This window comes from Stegostoma tigrinum, chromosome 13 (genome assembly GCF_030684315.1).
Source record: "Stegostoma tigrinum isolate sSteTig4 chromosome 13, sSteTig4.hap1, whole genome shotgun sequence".
Taxonomy (NCBI): Eukaryota; Metazoa; Chordata; class Chondrichthyes; order Orectolobiformes; family Stegostomatidae; genus Stegostoma; species Stegostoma tigrinum.
This window is the reverse complement of record NC_081366.1, coordinates 16,540,913-16,554,406: the sequence shown is the minus strand read 5'-3', so window position 1 is coordinate 16,554,406 and position 13,494 is coordinate 16,540,913. Positions and strand designations below refer to the sequence as shown.

The following is a 13,494-nucleotide window of genomic DNA, read 5'->3' as shown; positions in this document are numbered from 1 at the left end:
CTCATTTAACACTCTCCATTTCATTGTTATGGAATCTGAACATCTTCTAGGGCTTTTCTTCTTGATTCACATTTGTTTTTCCAGATTTAGATCATGCATTGAGCTTCGACCCATGTTAGAGCCAATGAACATCAGAAATTGCTTGGTGCTGAGAATTCTGAGTGATACAGATAAAGAGAAAGATGTCTGTACAGAGATTGTGGAATTAGCAGGTCAATAGCTCAAACAAATAGGTTATGTTGCCTCACACAGAAGTGCGTGGCTTTCTGGATTTGCTCAATTACTACTGAAAGGGGGCAATTATGCTTTGCTTTACATTGGGGAGATTTTTCATTATGTCTGAAGGTTTGGGAATGTTTAAAATCAAAATTCTTTCGCAAAATTAGTCCAAAGCTGGAGGGCATAGGTTTAAGGTGAGAGGGGAAAAGTTTAAAAGGAACCTGAGGGGCAACCTTTTCATGCAGAAGATGGTGTTTGCATGGAATGAGCTGCCAGAGGAGGTGGTGGAGGCTGATGTATAACAACATTTAAAAGGCATCTGGATGGGTATTTGATTAGGAAGGGTTTAGAGGGATATGGGCCAAATGCTCGCAAATAGGACTAGATTAATTTAGGGTATCTGTTCAGCATGGATGAGTTGAACTAAGTGGGTCTGTTTCGGTGCCATACTCCTCTGTAACTCTATGACTATGACTCTAAAAATGACGTAATAATCTTTTTACATAATTATCTAAAATATGGACATTTTTCCCCAGGAAAATAGTAAAGCTAAATAACAAAGTAGAAACAGAAATTTACCAAGAAGTTACCTGCATGCTTGAAACAACAAAATAATGCTTTACATGATCGTAATTACTGATCCAGTAATGCATTTTGTTTTACTAGTTATTTCAGCTAAGAATGCACATTGCTGCACATATATGGGGCAGTATTTCAATCTGGACATCAGCCTTTCTGGTCAAGATAATATCCAAAGGAATTTAACATCTTCTTTAACGTTGCTCCCTATATTCACTGAAAGCCATTTTACTGATTCTCGGTAACCGAACCATAAATTTAAATCACAAGCTGAAAGGGCCATTCTGACCCTCCAACCATCAAGTAAATTCATTTGTACTTCAGCTTAATTTAGGCTGATCATTCCACAGTTGACAGTCAGTTTATCCACCAAACTATTATTTGGGTTTTTGGTATCTATTTGAGTAGTATCTATTATAGGATCCATTAGGACTATTTGATCCACAAGCGTAATGGAACACAACTGCCTTTACTATTCTAATTTTTTAAAAAAGCAAATACAGTTTGCTTGTGGAGCGAGAATTATCGCTTTAAAAACAAACCTGTTGATTAACATGTCTGCATTTTTGGTTGTAGCTTTTAATGCGCCGAATATTTGAAAGACTGGCTTGCAGGAGCTGGCTCCCCTCCAGGTTTGACGAAGTTCCTGGAGGTTCCAGGTTTTGCATCTTGGAGGCTACCTCTTCCCATGACAGTCAGTGCAGGAACTCAGCGCTTAAGCGAAAGTCTGTGGAACATCGCAGACGCGAAGCGTGGGCGGACCGGCTCCAGGACTTTATCCTTTTCGTTCATAAAGATGAGAGTGAAGATTGCTGGCCATCTGGAGAGCTGAGGGGCTGGGGAAACGCGGGGATTCCAGGCTCGCACTCCTGCTCTGGGATATTCCAGGAAAGTGTTTGACCCAGGTAAGCAGTAACATTGTCAGATAGCCGAAAGTTGGCATTCCTGCCCTTTGCTCAGGCTTATGGGCTGCAGCGTTTTGCACTGTGCTGGGCAGCTAACTGGCGGCTGTTTTTGGACATTAATTCAAACCAGAGTAAGACAGCGGTTCCACTGAAAGTGTGCTCTGTGCAATTTGGGATTCAATTAAGTTATCTCAGTGCATTGAACTGGACGAGAAAGCAGGAGCGAAACTATAGTTTCTTGCAAGGGTTTTCAATGCAATCTGCCTCAAATTAAGTACAGCTCAAAAAAAGCAATTTTGAAATGTGTAGAGGGAATCGGATGTAAAGTTCGGATCTGGAATGATCTTCCAAGGAGGCGGGTATTAGTCAGTCCCATGTGTTCCGAGTCAGTTCCAGAAACCGGAGAGGTCTCGGAGTATATAGGTAGGGGCAATGTGCCACTGGGCGAGATTTGCTTTCAATTAAAACAAGAGTCGGTCTCATCTAATATTGGTTCTGAGTCACTAAACTGGTTAGTTTGCTAGTGTGTGACCCGTCAGCTCCCGCACTGCACCAGCCTTGGGTTACGAAGTGCCAAAGATGAATTCCAACGCGATTAGCCGGCACCGAAATCTTGCGCTCACTCACTGTTTCCCACGAGCAGATAGAAGTCAGCCCTACTCCGTCAATGTTCTGTGGACGATTTGAAGAAGGTACTGTTCCATACACCAGTGAAACACCTTGGCTGGCTCAGTCTTCCTACAATCTGCTCAAACTGAATTGATCCAATTGACTGAGTTACCTCCATCTCCTTGTATTGAGTTCACCCTTGGCATTCTTCATCTAAAGCCTTTAATCCTTCACTTAAGCTTCTGAATTGAAAATAATGAACTCAAATTTAAAATTAACTTAAGAATGTACATATGAATAAAACTAAAGCAATTAAGTAAGGAATATTCTTTAGCTTATCAGGGATCAAGAGAATCCTAATAGCTCTATGACAATTCTGTCACTGTTGTATAGAAATGCTATTCAAAGGTTTCCCAGGTGGAGTGAAGTTTTATCCTGAACTGCAGAATATTGAATATTGGGAAGACATGTAACAAGGAGTTGAACAAATTTTTTTTTTTGGAAAAAATGTGCCCTATTAAAATATAAGCAAAGACACCCCCATGATTTTGTGAGTGAGTGTTGTCACGCTTTTGGGAAAAAATGTTTCAATTTAACACTATTAACATGAGACCTGACTTTTTCTGAAGAAGGGTCTAGGCCCAAAACATCAGCTTTCCTGCTCCTATGATGCTGCTTGGCCTGCTGTGTTCATCCAGCTGTCTACCTTGCTATCTCAGACTTTTGCGAACAGTGAGTTTCTGAGTTAAGTTTTTAAACTTCTAAGTTAATTTTTCTTTCATAACTAGCAAGGCCATCATTTGTTGCACCTTCCCAATTTCGAGAGAACAGAGTGGCTTGTTTGGTTTTGTTAAAGGGCATTAAGAATCAACTTCATTGACCTAGGACTGGAGCCACATGTAGGCCAGACCATGTAAGGGTAGAAAATTCCACCCCCTACATGGCCAGTAGTGAATCAGCTAGATCTCTATGATAACCAATATTAGCTACCTTCTCACAATCACTGGGTTAGCTTTCAATCCCAGTTTAACGATTAAACTCAAATTTCTCAATGTGCTATGGTGGGCCTTGAGCCTGGGTCTGTTGAGAATCAGACAGGGTCTCTGGATTATTTGTCCAGTAACATTAGCAGTATGGTATCAACTCCCCTTAAAAACACAGTCCATTGAAGAAAATTGTAATCTCCCTTTACAATGGTAGTTAATTCCCCCTCACCATGAAAAATAGTCGTAAATGGTAAGACTAGATGGAAGAGATAGCTGGTCACGCGACATATTGAAGCTCCAGGGTGTATACTTGTCTTAGTGATCATCCATATGCCAAAGCCTGTTTGCTGTGCATTCATGCCGGTTTGGCGAATGAAATCCAACCACAGCTCCACTTGCTGAGTAAAGACAAGTCCTTCCTCACAGTGCAAACTAGCTACTGAGGTTTTAGAGCCTTAGGTTGAGGTATTCGATGAGTAAGTACTGAGACCTGAGGGAATGCTTCATGTAATTATTTTGCAATGGCGCATGAAAGATATCAAGGGTGAGAAGAAACAAGAAAAGTCATGGTAGCATTGGTGAAAGATGGAGAGAAGAATACTTCAAAGTTCAGGCTCGTGACAACAAAAATGTGAAACTTAACAGGTCTCAGATCTCACAGTGTCAAATAATACTTCTTTGTTACATGGTACTCCAACAATCATTAGAATGTTTGCTCCAAGTGCCTAGGATAAACAGAGTATCCCAGTGCTGTCCAAGATTTCTAGCTTTCCTTCTTGTGTGTGTTTTACACATGCAAAAGAACTGTGTTAAATCCTGTTGAAAGCTCCACTGTTTTCATGTAAATACACTGACTCCTAAATCGGGTCATGGTGTAAATGAGCTGTTGAGGCTTTGAAATCTTATGCTGGGGTTTTACCTTGGTAGGTATGAGCATCAGGGAATGTTTAATGGGATGTAGACAAAGAGTTGTGGCTAAGCGGAAGAGTAATCTTTTACTGATTATTACAAAATAGTAGCTAATGTCCTTTAAGAAGTTTGCAGAATTGACTGATATTGATTCCAATCTCAGCCAAATTTGAGGTCCCGAGTTCAAAATTAAATATTCAAAGGGAATAATTTGTCAAATTTTGCATTCAATTTCAATAGTGGCTTGATCCATGCTAACAACAAGAAAACTGGAATATTGGCATTTATCTACATCTCCAAAATACCATGTTTCATAGATTGTCAGAAAAACAGAGATCTGACAATCTGACAGCATCTGCGAAGAGAGAAACACAGTTACGTTTTATGGCTTCACAACATTAGCTGGAATAGACATTGGCTGGAAATGTTGACTGGATATTGAGTGACATGAAATGTAAATTGTTTTCTCATTCTTGCTATTCTTGGCTCTAAAATTGAAAGTACAGATCCTCATACTGATTGTACTACAGTGCATCGCAGCTCCTTGGCTGTGCATTGAGCCTCACATTTTCTGGAGGCAGTACATTCTGTCCCAGGATGATCACAGACCATGCCAAACAGGTTATAAGGAAAGGTAACAAAGATGGACCATGTAGACTGGGTTCAGGAAAGAATCATTACTGTAAATTTGGATAACAATAGCATTTATGTGTTTATGAAGAGGAAAAATTAAAATTTGTACATGAGATTTTTAAGAAACCTTGTGTATGAAAGGCTAAAGACCCTGACAACATTCCGGCAATAGTATTAACAATGTATTCTAGAACTTGCCTCGCCCCTAAGGAATTCAAATTCCACTATGACACTGGCACCTACCCGACAAGGTGGAAAATTGCCTGGGCACCCACTGTACACAAAAAAGACAGCACAAATCCAACCTGACCAATTGCCACTCCACCATTTTGCTTTCAATCCACAGTAAAGTGATGGAAGGAATTATCAACAGTGCTATTGAGCAGCACCTGCTTAACAATAACTTCAATTTGTGTTCTGCCACAACCACACATTGCCTGGTCTCACCACAGCCTTGGTTCAAACATGAACGAAAGAAGGAAGGTGAGAGTGACTGCCCTTGATACGAGGGCTGCATTTTACCAATGCTGGCATCAAGGAATCCCAGCAGAATTAGTGCCAATTTGAATTGGGGAAACCACACCCTGCTGGGTTAAATCATGCCTCGCACAAAGGAAATTGGTTATGGATTTCGAACATCCATCATCTCAACTCCAGTACCTCTCTGCAGGACACACTCAGAGTAGTGTCCTTGGTCCAACCATGTTCAGCTGTTGCATCAATGAACTTCCCTTCATTATATGGTCAGAAACAGGAACGTTGACTGATGATAGCATAATATTGAACAATATTTGTGAGCGCTCAAATGCTGAAACAGTCCATCTTCAAATGCGGCAAGACCTGGGCAATATTTAGGTTTGTGCTATCAAGTGGTGAGAAAAGCTCATGCCACACAAGTGCCAGGCAATGACTATTTTCAACGAGAGTATAGGAGTTGGGAGGTCATGTTGCAGCTGTACAGGAAGTTGGTTAAGCTGCTTTTGGAATATTGCATTCAATCTGGCCTCCCTGCTACAGGAAGGATGTTGTTGAAGTTACAGTGGTTCCAAAAAGATTCACAAGGATGCTGCCATGTTGGAGGGTTTGAGCTAAAGGGAGAGGCTGAATAGCTTGGGGCTATTTTCTCTGCAGCGTCGGAGGCTGAGGGGTGATCTCATAAAAGTTGATAAGACCGTGATGGGCATGGGGATAGAGTGAATGGTCAAAAATCCTTTCCCCTATGTAGGAGAGTCGAAAAATAGAAGGCATGGGTTTAAGGTGAGAGCGGATAGATTTAAAAGAGACTTAAGGGACAACTTTTTCACATAGAGGGCGTTGCAAGTATGGAATGAATTGTTGGAGGAAATGATGGAGGATGGTACAATTACAGCATTCAAAAGGCATCTGGATGGGTTTACAAACAAGAAGGGTTTAGAGGGATATGGGCCAAACACTGGCAAATGGGATTAGATTAGTTTAGCATAGCTGGTTGGCATGGACATGGAGGGTTTGTACTGTGCCTCTCTATAATTAAACTATTACTCCTGAACATTGAATGGTATTATCATCACTGAATCCGCATTAGTGACATTTTACAGCCATCACCATTATCCAAATTTATTGTGCAGCTGTTGATTAACATGTTGAAACAAATTATTATAAGTATAATTTATTGCCCATTCCTGTCGCTAAAACCTCTTGTGTATGTCTTCCTCCCTTTATTGCAACATAGCCAGCTGTGTCTATAGACACTGAGGGTAGGGTTATCCTGGTTTGAATTAGGGTGACTGAGAGTGGGCGACTAAGAGAAATTCTTGGTCAGTGTGTTGATTTCATAGAATCCCTACAGTGTGGAAACTGCTCCTTCATCTGCTGTCTCCATGATGATAGCCATGAAGGCAGTAGGAGAGAGTAAGAATTCAATGGCCTGGACAGTAATCCTTCCCACAGAAATAATCAGGCTACTTAAAGAATTCTTGTAGACCTTGACATTCTTTCCAAAGTTTTCTCAGGGGCATTTATTTAATACAGACCAACCAGCTCAAAGGTAGTGAGAATAGAGTCATAGAATCATAGAATCCCTACAGCATGGAGGCAGGCCATTCAGCCCAGTGAGTCCACATCGACCTTCCAAAGAGCAACCCACCCTGACCCCCACCACTGCTCTATCCCTGTCACCCTGCATTTCCTAAGGCTAATCCATCTAGCCTGCATATCGCTGGGAAATTTAGCATGGCCAATCCACTTATTTTGACTGGAGAATGCAACTTATAAGTGAAGAGGTTCAATGGAGTGGAGTGAGCCAACCCCATTAAAAAAAAGTCAAAAGTCAAAATGCATATAAATAGTCACATTCTCATTTTCTCGAGTTTCACATCACCATCTGCACTCAGATGTATGAAGAATCGGCATGTTTCATTTTTCCTACTTTGAAAATTGCTGACCAAACACCAGCCACAGCAATAGTTACTGAAGAGAGTGAGAGGGTGCCCTGTCTGAAAAAGGGTCTAGACCTGAAACGTCAGCTTTCCTGCTCCTCAGATGCTGCTTGGCCTGCTGTGTTCATCCAGCTCTGCACCTTGTTATCTCTGTTTTTCCAAATGCCTACTCCTGCTTCTTCCAGCCCCACCACGATTTGATGAGAAGATTCAACACTGACTAAGTTCACACCTTTCCTTCAGTAACCAGCTTTTACTTCCTATCAAAGAGGGTTCAGAATCCAAAAAAATCTCTCTTCCTGATTCAGCTGTTCACTGCGAAAATCTGTCCCCTAGTCTTAACACATGAAGAATCATTTCTAAATTCCTCTACCCTTTCACTTTTAAAATCTGCTTTCAGATCTTTAAATCCACCCCTAATGAAGCTTTTAGTCACTCCACAGATTACTTCTCGTTTAGCTCAACATTTATACTTTCCTTATACAATTGTTGAATGCATTGGAACATTTTCCCAAATTCAGTCTCTGTCACAATGGCAATGTGAATAATTTTAGGTACCTACTTTCAAAAGAGCACTACTGCATTAATGGGAGAAGTGCAAGTCTATAGCCTGGGTTTTCTTGGGGAAGGAGGAGTGAAAAAAAACTCATCAAATTGCATTTGGTTGCATTGAAGGTGACATGCCAACCCTTAGTATGGCTGGTGAAGGTAACTAAACTAGGTACTTGCCTCAGACGGAGCCATACCAGGTGTAACAAGTGTGGGGAGCGGACTTCTAGATAAAGCAGATAATATTAAATCACGCTAAATTCTTTACAGAGGAGCTGGATAAACATCTGTTAGAGAACAAGATTGAAATATATAAGGATGTAATTAGACAGCGTTGGCTGGAAATTAAATGCTCAATGAACCTTGCCAGTATGTGCAGCATGTGAAACCTACTATGAATGAATTTACTATACTGTAAGACTAGATTAATAATGAGACTTTTTCATGCGAAATATTTTGGGTGACATGTTCAAACATTGCTAGGATTTCTTTATTCATGCATGAAATGTGAGCATCGCTGACAAGGCCAGCATGTATCCTAATTGCCTAAGAGAAGGTGGTGGTGAACCTTGCTGAACCATCGTAGTACATGTGATGATGGAGGGACGCCCATCACATTCTTCGGTGATGGGGGCACTGAATTTTTAGAATGATGGTCAGGTACTGATACAGTGGTTTGCAGGAATCAAAATATGAGATATTTACACAGAGTACGCAAGGTCCTGTGTACATTGTAGATATATCAAGTACCTGGGTAAGCATTGGTCAGTGGTACACCTAGGCTATTGATGGTGGGTCATTCAATGATACAATACCGTTGGACATCATTGAGAGATGGTTAGATTCTCTCTTGTTGGCGAAGATCATATTGGACATTTGTAGAGTGTGAATGATACATCTACTTATCCAGCTGAATCTGTCTGTCATTTAGGTGCTGTAGTCAGTCCCATAATTCCTGGAACAGGTAAATGGGAATGTTGAAATGTGTCAGTCTATACCTTGGATCTCTGTCCAGTGTCTCATGTTGAAAATATTGTTTGCGAGTATGTGAAAAGTGAGATTGGGAAAGTGCTGAGGGAAATCTGGATAAAGATTTTGCTCTCTTCCCATATTTAACAGGTTGCACCACATTTGCTTGTGACATCATGTGGTAACAGCAGTTCCAGGTAAATTAGTCAAATGAAAATGATCTTTTGATATGCTGTGATGTTCTGCAATTTAAGGTACTGTACTGAAATTAGTAAAATGAAATATCAGATGAATGTCTGCATTGCAAACTGTGTCCAGGAAATTGAAACCCAATTCTAAAGTAGCATTGTGAATCTCTCCCTTCTTAAGCTTACTGTTCTTTACCAGATCAGTTAATTGCTAAACTTCTTTAAATTGACCAGGACCTCGTCTTGGATGAGCCTCTCCCTATATTTTAAACCTGATATATCTGTTTTCTGTGGTTTAGCTGGCAGGCTGCAAGAACATGTGCATACATGTCTTCAGCAACCAAAATGTACAGAGGGTGCAGCTGTATTGCTGCAACTATTCAAGTCTAAATCGGCACAGTACAGAAGAAAATTGTCAGTCACCTCAGAAAGTTCTCCGTCTAATTCTAACAAGAGGAAGGATGATTATCGATGATAGAGCAATGAGAAAGGAGATGATAATTAAGGTGAAAATTAACATTTAGGAATGAGAAACAATAAAAGTACTCTTTAGAGAGGCATAACAAACATATTTAGCAATGAGATAAAATAACAAACTTGCCATAAATTAAACTTGGTAACAAACTGGAAAAAGGAAAATAAACTTTCAATCAAATAGTCTTTCACAATCTCAGGACATTTTAAAGTGCTTTTCAGGAGATTTTGCAATGAAATGGTGACTGCTTCTGTTTTAGTCAAGTGAGTTGAGGGATAAATATCAGCCAGGCCACAGCAGACTGTTCAGGGAACTTTTAAATTCACTAGTGAGAGAGGACAGAGCTTTCATTTAAAATCTAATCTGAAAGGTGATACCGGTGGCAAAGTAGCATTCCCTCACACTGCAAGTATTAACTCCGGTTGGATGTTCATGTCTCTGGATTTGAATAAGAAGGAATTTTCAAGAAGGACTTAGATGTAGTTCTTAAGGTTAAAAGGAACAAAGGGTATAGAGTGAAAGCAGGAGTAAGGTCCTGAGCAGAATGATTAACCATGATCATATTAAATTGCTGAATAGGTTTGAAGGACCAAATAGCCGACTCCTATTTTTGATGCTCCAAAACCTGCTAACGCAGAAGTGAAAGCGCTGCCACTGATCCTAGGTTGATAATGAGTACAGTATTTCTATATGTCTGTAGCACCATACCGTGATATGGAATGCTGACACTCAAGACGTATAGACCGTATCATTGCAACCAAAACATATAAAGCAATATCTCATAGCAACAATTGGGATGAAAAGTCTTAGGGCCGAAAGAAAAAAAACCGCTTGTTTTAAGTTGAGGCTCACAGGGCAGCGATGTTCTGTCTGATTTGAGAGCTCTTGCTTTCACACAGTTTAACGATACTGGATTCTCTGTACAGCCAATGTAGAACAGAATTCTAGAGGTCAAAGTGTTTCAGGTTCCAGCCCTCGTTTGTGTTGAGGTAGATTATCTCAGCAGCGGTAATAGTAGTCCATGCTGCAATTAGTCAAAAGTTGTTGAGCTAGGGATAGTGGTGGCATGGAGGAGGATCATTAGCTATGAGTTTCTTTCCTGATTGTTAATTTCAGCTGGAAGTTGTTTATACACAGACATTGAATGAGGCCCATATGAAATTAGGCTGTGAAGACTTCACTGTGGAAAAACCTGCTACCACTCTAGATTTACATTAGGAGTGACTGCCTGAGTGCAGTTGGCTCCCATGGGAATCTATCTAAGCTTGAGTTGACACCATTATCAAATCAGGAAAGAAAACTTTGAGAGGCAAAGATTAACCCCAATACCTTAGACCTCAGCTAAAGTGGAGAAAGTGAGAATTTTCAAATGTTTTGCCTGCTCCTGGAGTTTAACAAATTACAGGAAATCTGATTTTAGGAGCATGTTAAAAGTATTATTTAAATGTTTGTTTCCTCAAATCCTATCCTACTGTCACCTGAATCATGTTCTTGTAGAGGTGAGCAGTTTTGAACAGTATAACAGTGGTACAAAGAATAAGGATTTGGGAGTTGTGGTTAGATAGTGAGTCACCCAGCTCAGTCAGGGGAGTGTCCACAACACTTAACTGTTTGTTAGCAATGCACGTGATTACCTGTTCTTTTTGGCAGGAACCATGGTATCTTCCCAAATAGCCACTCCTTGACTGATGTGTATTTACCACCTCTCCTGTATGTGATACTGGATGAACTGCCCTGTGCAGTTCTTAGCAGTTGCCTGAGCATGACTGTAAGGGAAATTTTAATGCATCTTTTGTGGACAAGGACCTGAAGGCCGTGATCAATGGAATATCACTCGGGCAGGATGTCTTCACCCCCCCAGGGCCAGTAGTGGAGGCCGCGACGCCAGATCGTTGCCAGCAGGGTCTGAGGTAGCCACCTGGTTTAAAGCAGGCTCTACAATTTGATGGAATCCAGTATACAGAAACAGTCAATAACCTTCCCCACTCTGCCATCTTCTCTTTAATTACTCACACGCACACTGCCTCACTCACCACCCGCCAAGGATTATGTTTTATCACTCTCACTATCCCTAAATAATACCTTGCCTCGCTCACTGGCACTCACCTCAACCTGCAGCACCACTGACCCTGTGTGCCCTCTGTGCTGCTGACTTACCCTCTGAGGACATCTCCCCATCTATACCATAAGTGACAGATAAACCACCCACTTTCATTTCCCTTAAAACCTGCCTTTCTTCCATTCCATGGGGGAACAGCCCACCACAGGGCAGAAAGAACCAAGACAAGCCTGACATTCATTCCACCCCCCCCCCCCACCGAAGTGGAGAGCATCCTGACTCTGGCCCCTCCAAGCAGCTGACTGAGTGTGGCCACGGGATTCATATTGGATGCTGCCCTTGACTTATTGTTACAAGCCCCTAACTAAAGGTTATCCTCCTGAGGACTGCTGATGTCCATGGCTAGCTTCCTGGCTGAGTGTCTGTGCTGATCAGCGTCGCAGTGCAGCAGTACTGTGAGCCTGGTTTCTCTGGCTGAGGGGTAAAAGCTCAGTAACGCAAGGCAAAGCAGTGATACTGTGAGCATCCAGGGAAGTTCAGAGTGTGAATGCATGCAATGACAGCAAGCAAAAAGCCTGTAGGTGCAGCCTAGTCCAGTCTATGAAACGAGTACACGTCCCTCAGTGCCCAGTGGCCTTGCTGCGGTATTACAATGAGAGTTGTCAGTAAAGCCAAGATACAGCATTGAAGTTCAAAAGCGTCATGCCAGTGGATTGGAGATGTGCCATGAGGGTTCTTACGGACTGGCACATGACAATTTCACGGTGATGGGCCAGTTCTGGCTGGTGCCGATACAGCATGCCCTGAGACGTTAGTGGCCAGTGTGCAATATAAAGGTTCTGTGATCAAGCTGAAGCTGTTAGGTACTGGTGTGACTTCCATATTGAGAATACTCAATGATAGGAAGCTGCTTCTTTTCTTAATGAGGTGAAGTGCGGTGAAATTAAAACATTTAACCGCCTATATTCCCCTCACTGCCAGGTAGTGAGACATACACCTTACTGCTTGGCAAATGCAATAAGTTGCTTCCAACGTAAAGCTAGGGGTCAGCAGACTTCTTGCCCATTTCCGCCACAAATTTTGGCAAAGCCCACTTTGCTCATGCACCTATAAGATTCACCCATATTTCTGAGGATCTTACAGACGTACAGATACATCTCCTCCCCCTGAAAGGGAGAGAATTCCTTGTTTCCACCCACAAGTTGTGTACAACTTAAGTAAAATGGATGGGTCATTGTAACATGAACATTAACCCTTTGTGAGTCATTACCTTGTACCACACAGCTGTGAAGGATTTATTGATTATTTTACTGTATTCTACATCTTAGTGCGATGGCCTGCCCAAATATGAAGGCTAGTTTCACAACACATGCTTGCCTGAACCCCAGCCAGAGTGGGATTTACCACCCCTTCTTTTGCTTTTCCAGTGGACATCACAGGAAAGAAAAGACTTGCTCTTGGTTACCAGTTCGAAAACCCACATAATAAGAAATACGTACAGCATGTTGTACGTAACAAATGAGTACTGTTATGGCCCCCGCCTTAGATAAAATAAGCAATGGGAAACAAAAACAAAGTTGCTTGGAAAGCTCAGCAGGTCTGGCAGCATCTGTGAAGAAAAAAAATCAGAGTTAACATTTTGGATCCGGTGACCCTTCCTGTTCTGAGGAAGGGTCACTGGACCTGAAATGTTAACACTGATATTTTTGTTCACAGATGCTGCTAGACCTGCTGAGCTTTTCCAGCAGCTATGTTTGTGTTCCTGATTTATAGCATCCACAGTTCTTTCAGTTTCACTCAGTGAGAATGTTGCTGATCTCAAAACCAGGGAATGTGAACAGATTTTGAAATGCCAGACTCACGACTTATGCTTAAAAACTTCCTGCGAATACTGTAAGGTGTTAGCCCTGGAGCTAATGCATATTGTTATGAAACAAAGGGTGACATTGGTTACTATTGGTCTGCTGGCACAAAGCCAGGCAAAATGAAAGCGCCAG

General features: G+C 41.5%; 1 protein-coding gene across 3 annotated transcripts in view; it reads left to right on the top strand.

The window, feature by feature from the left end:
• The first annotated feature begins 1,511 nt into the window (after nt 1-1,511).
• LOC125458297 (protocadherin Fat 1-like) overlaps nt 1,512-13,494 on the top strand; it is a 154,830-nt gene continuing 142,847 nt past the window's right edge. For all 3 annotated transcript variants that reach the window (XR_007248803.2, XM_048543473.2, XM_048543474.2), the window contains exon 1: nt 1,512-1,703. The gene's annotated coding sequence lies outside the window, so the exon portion shown is untranslated. The remainder of the gene's footprint in view (nt 1,704-13,494) is intronic.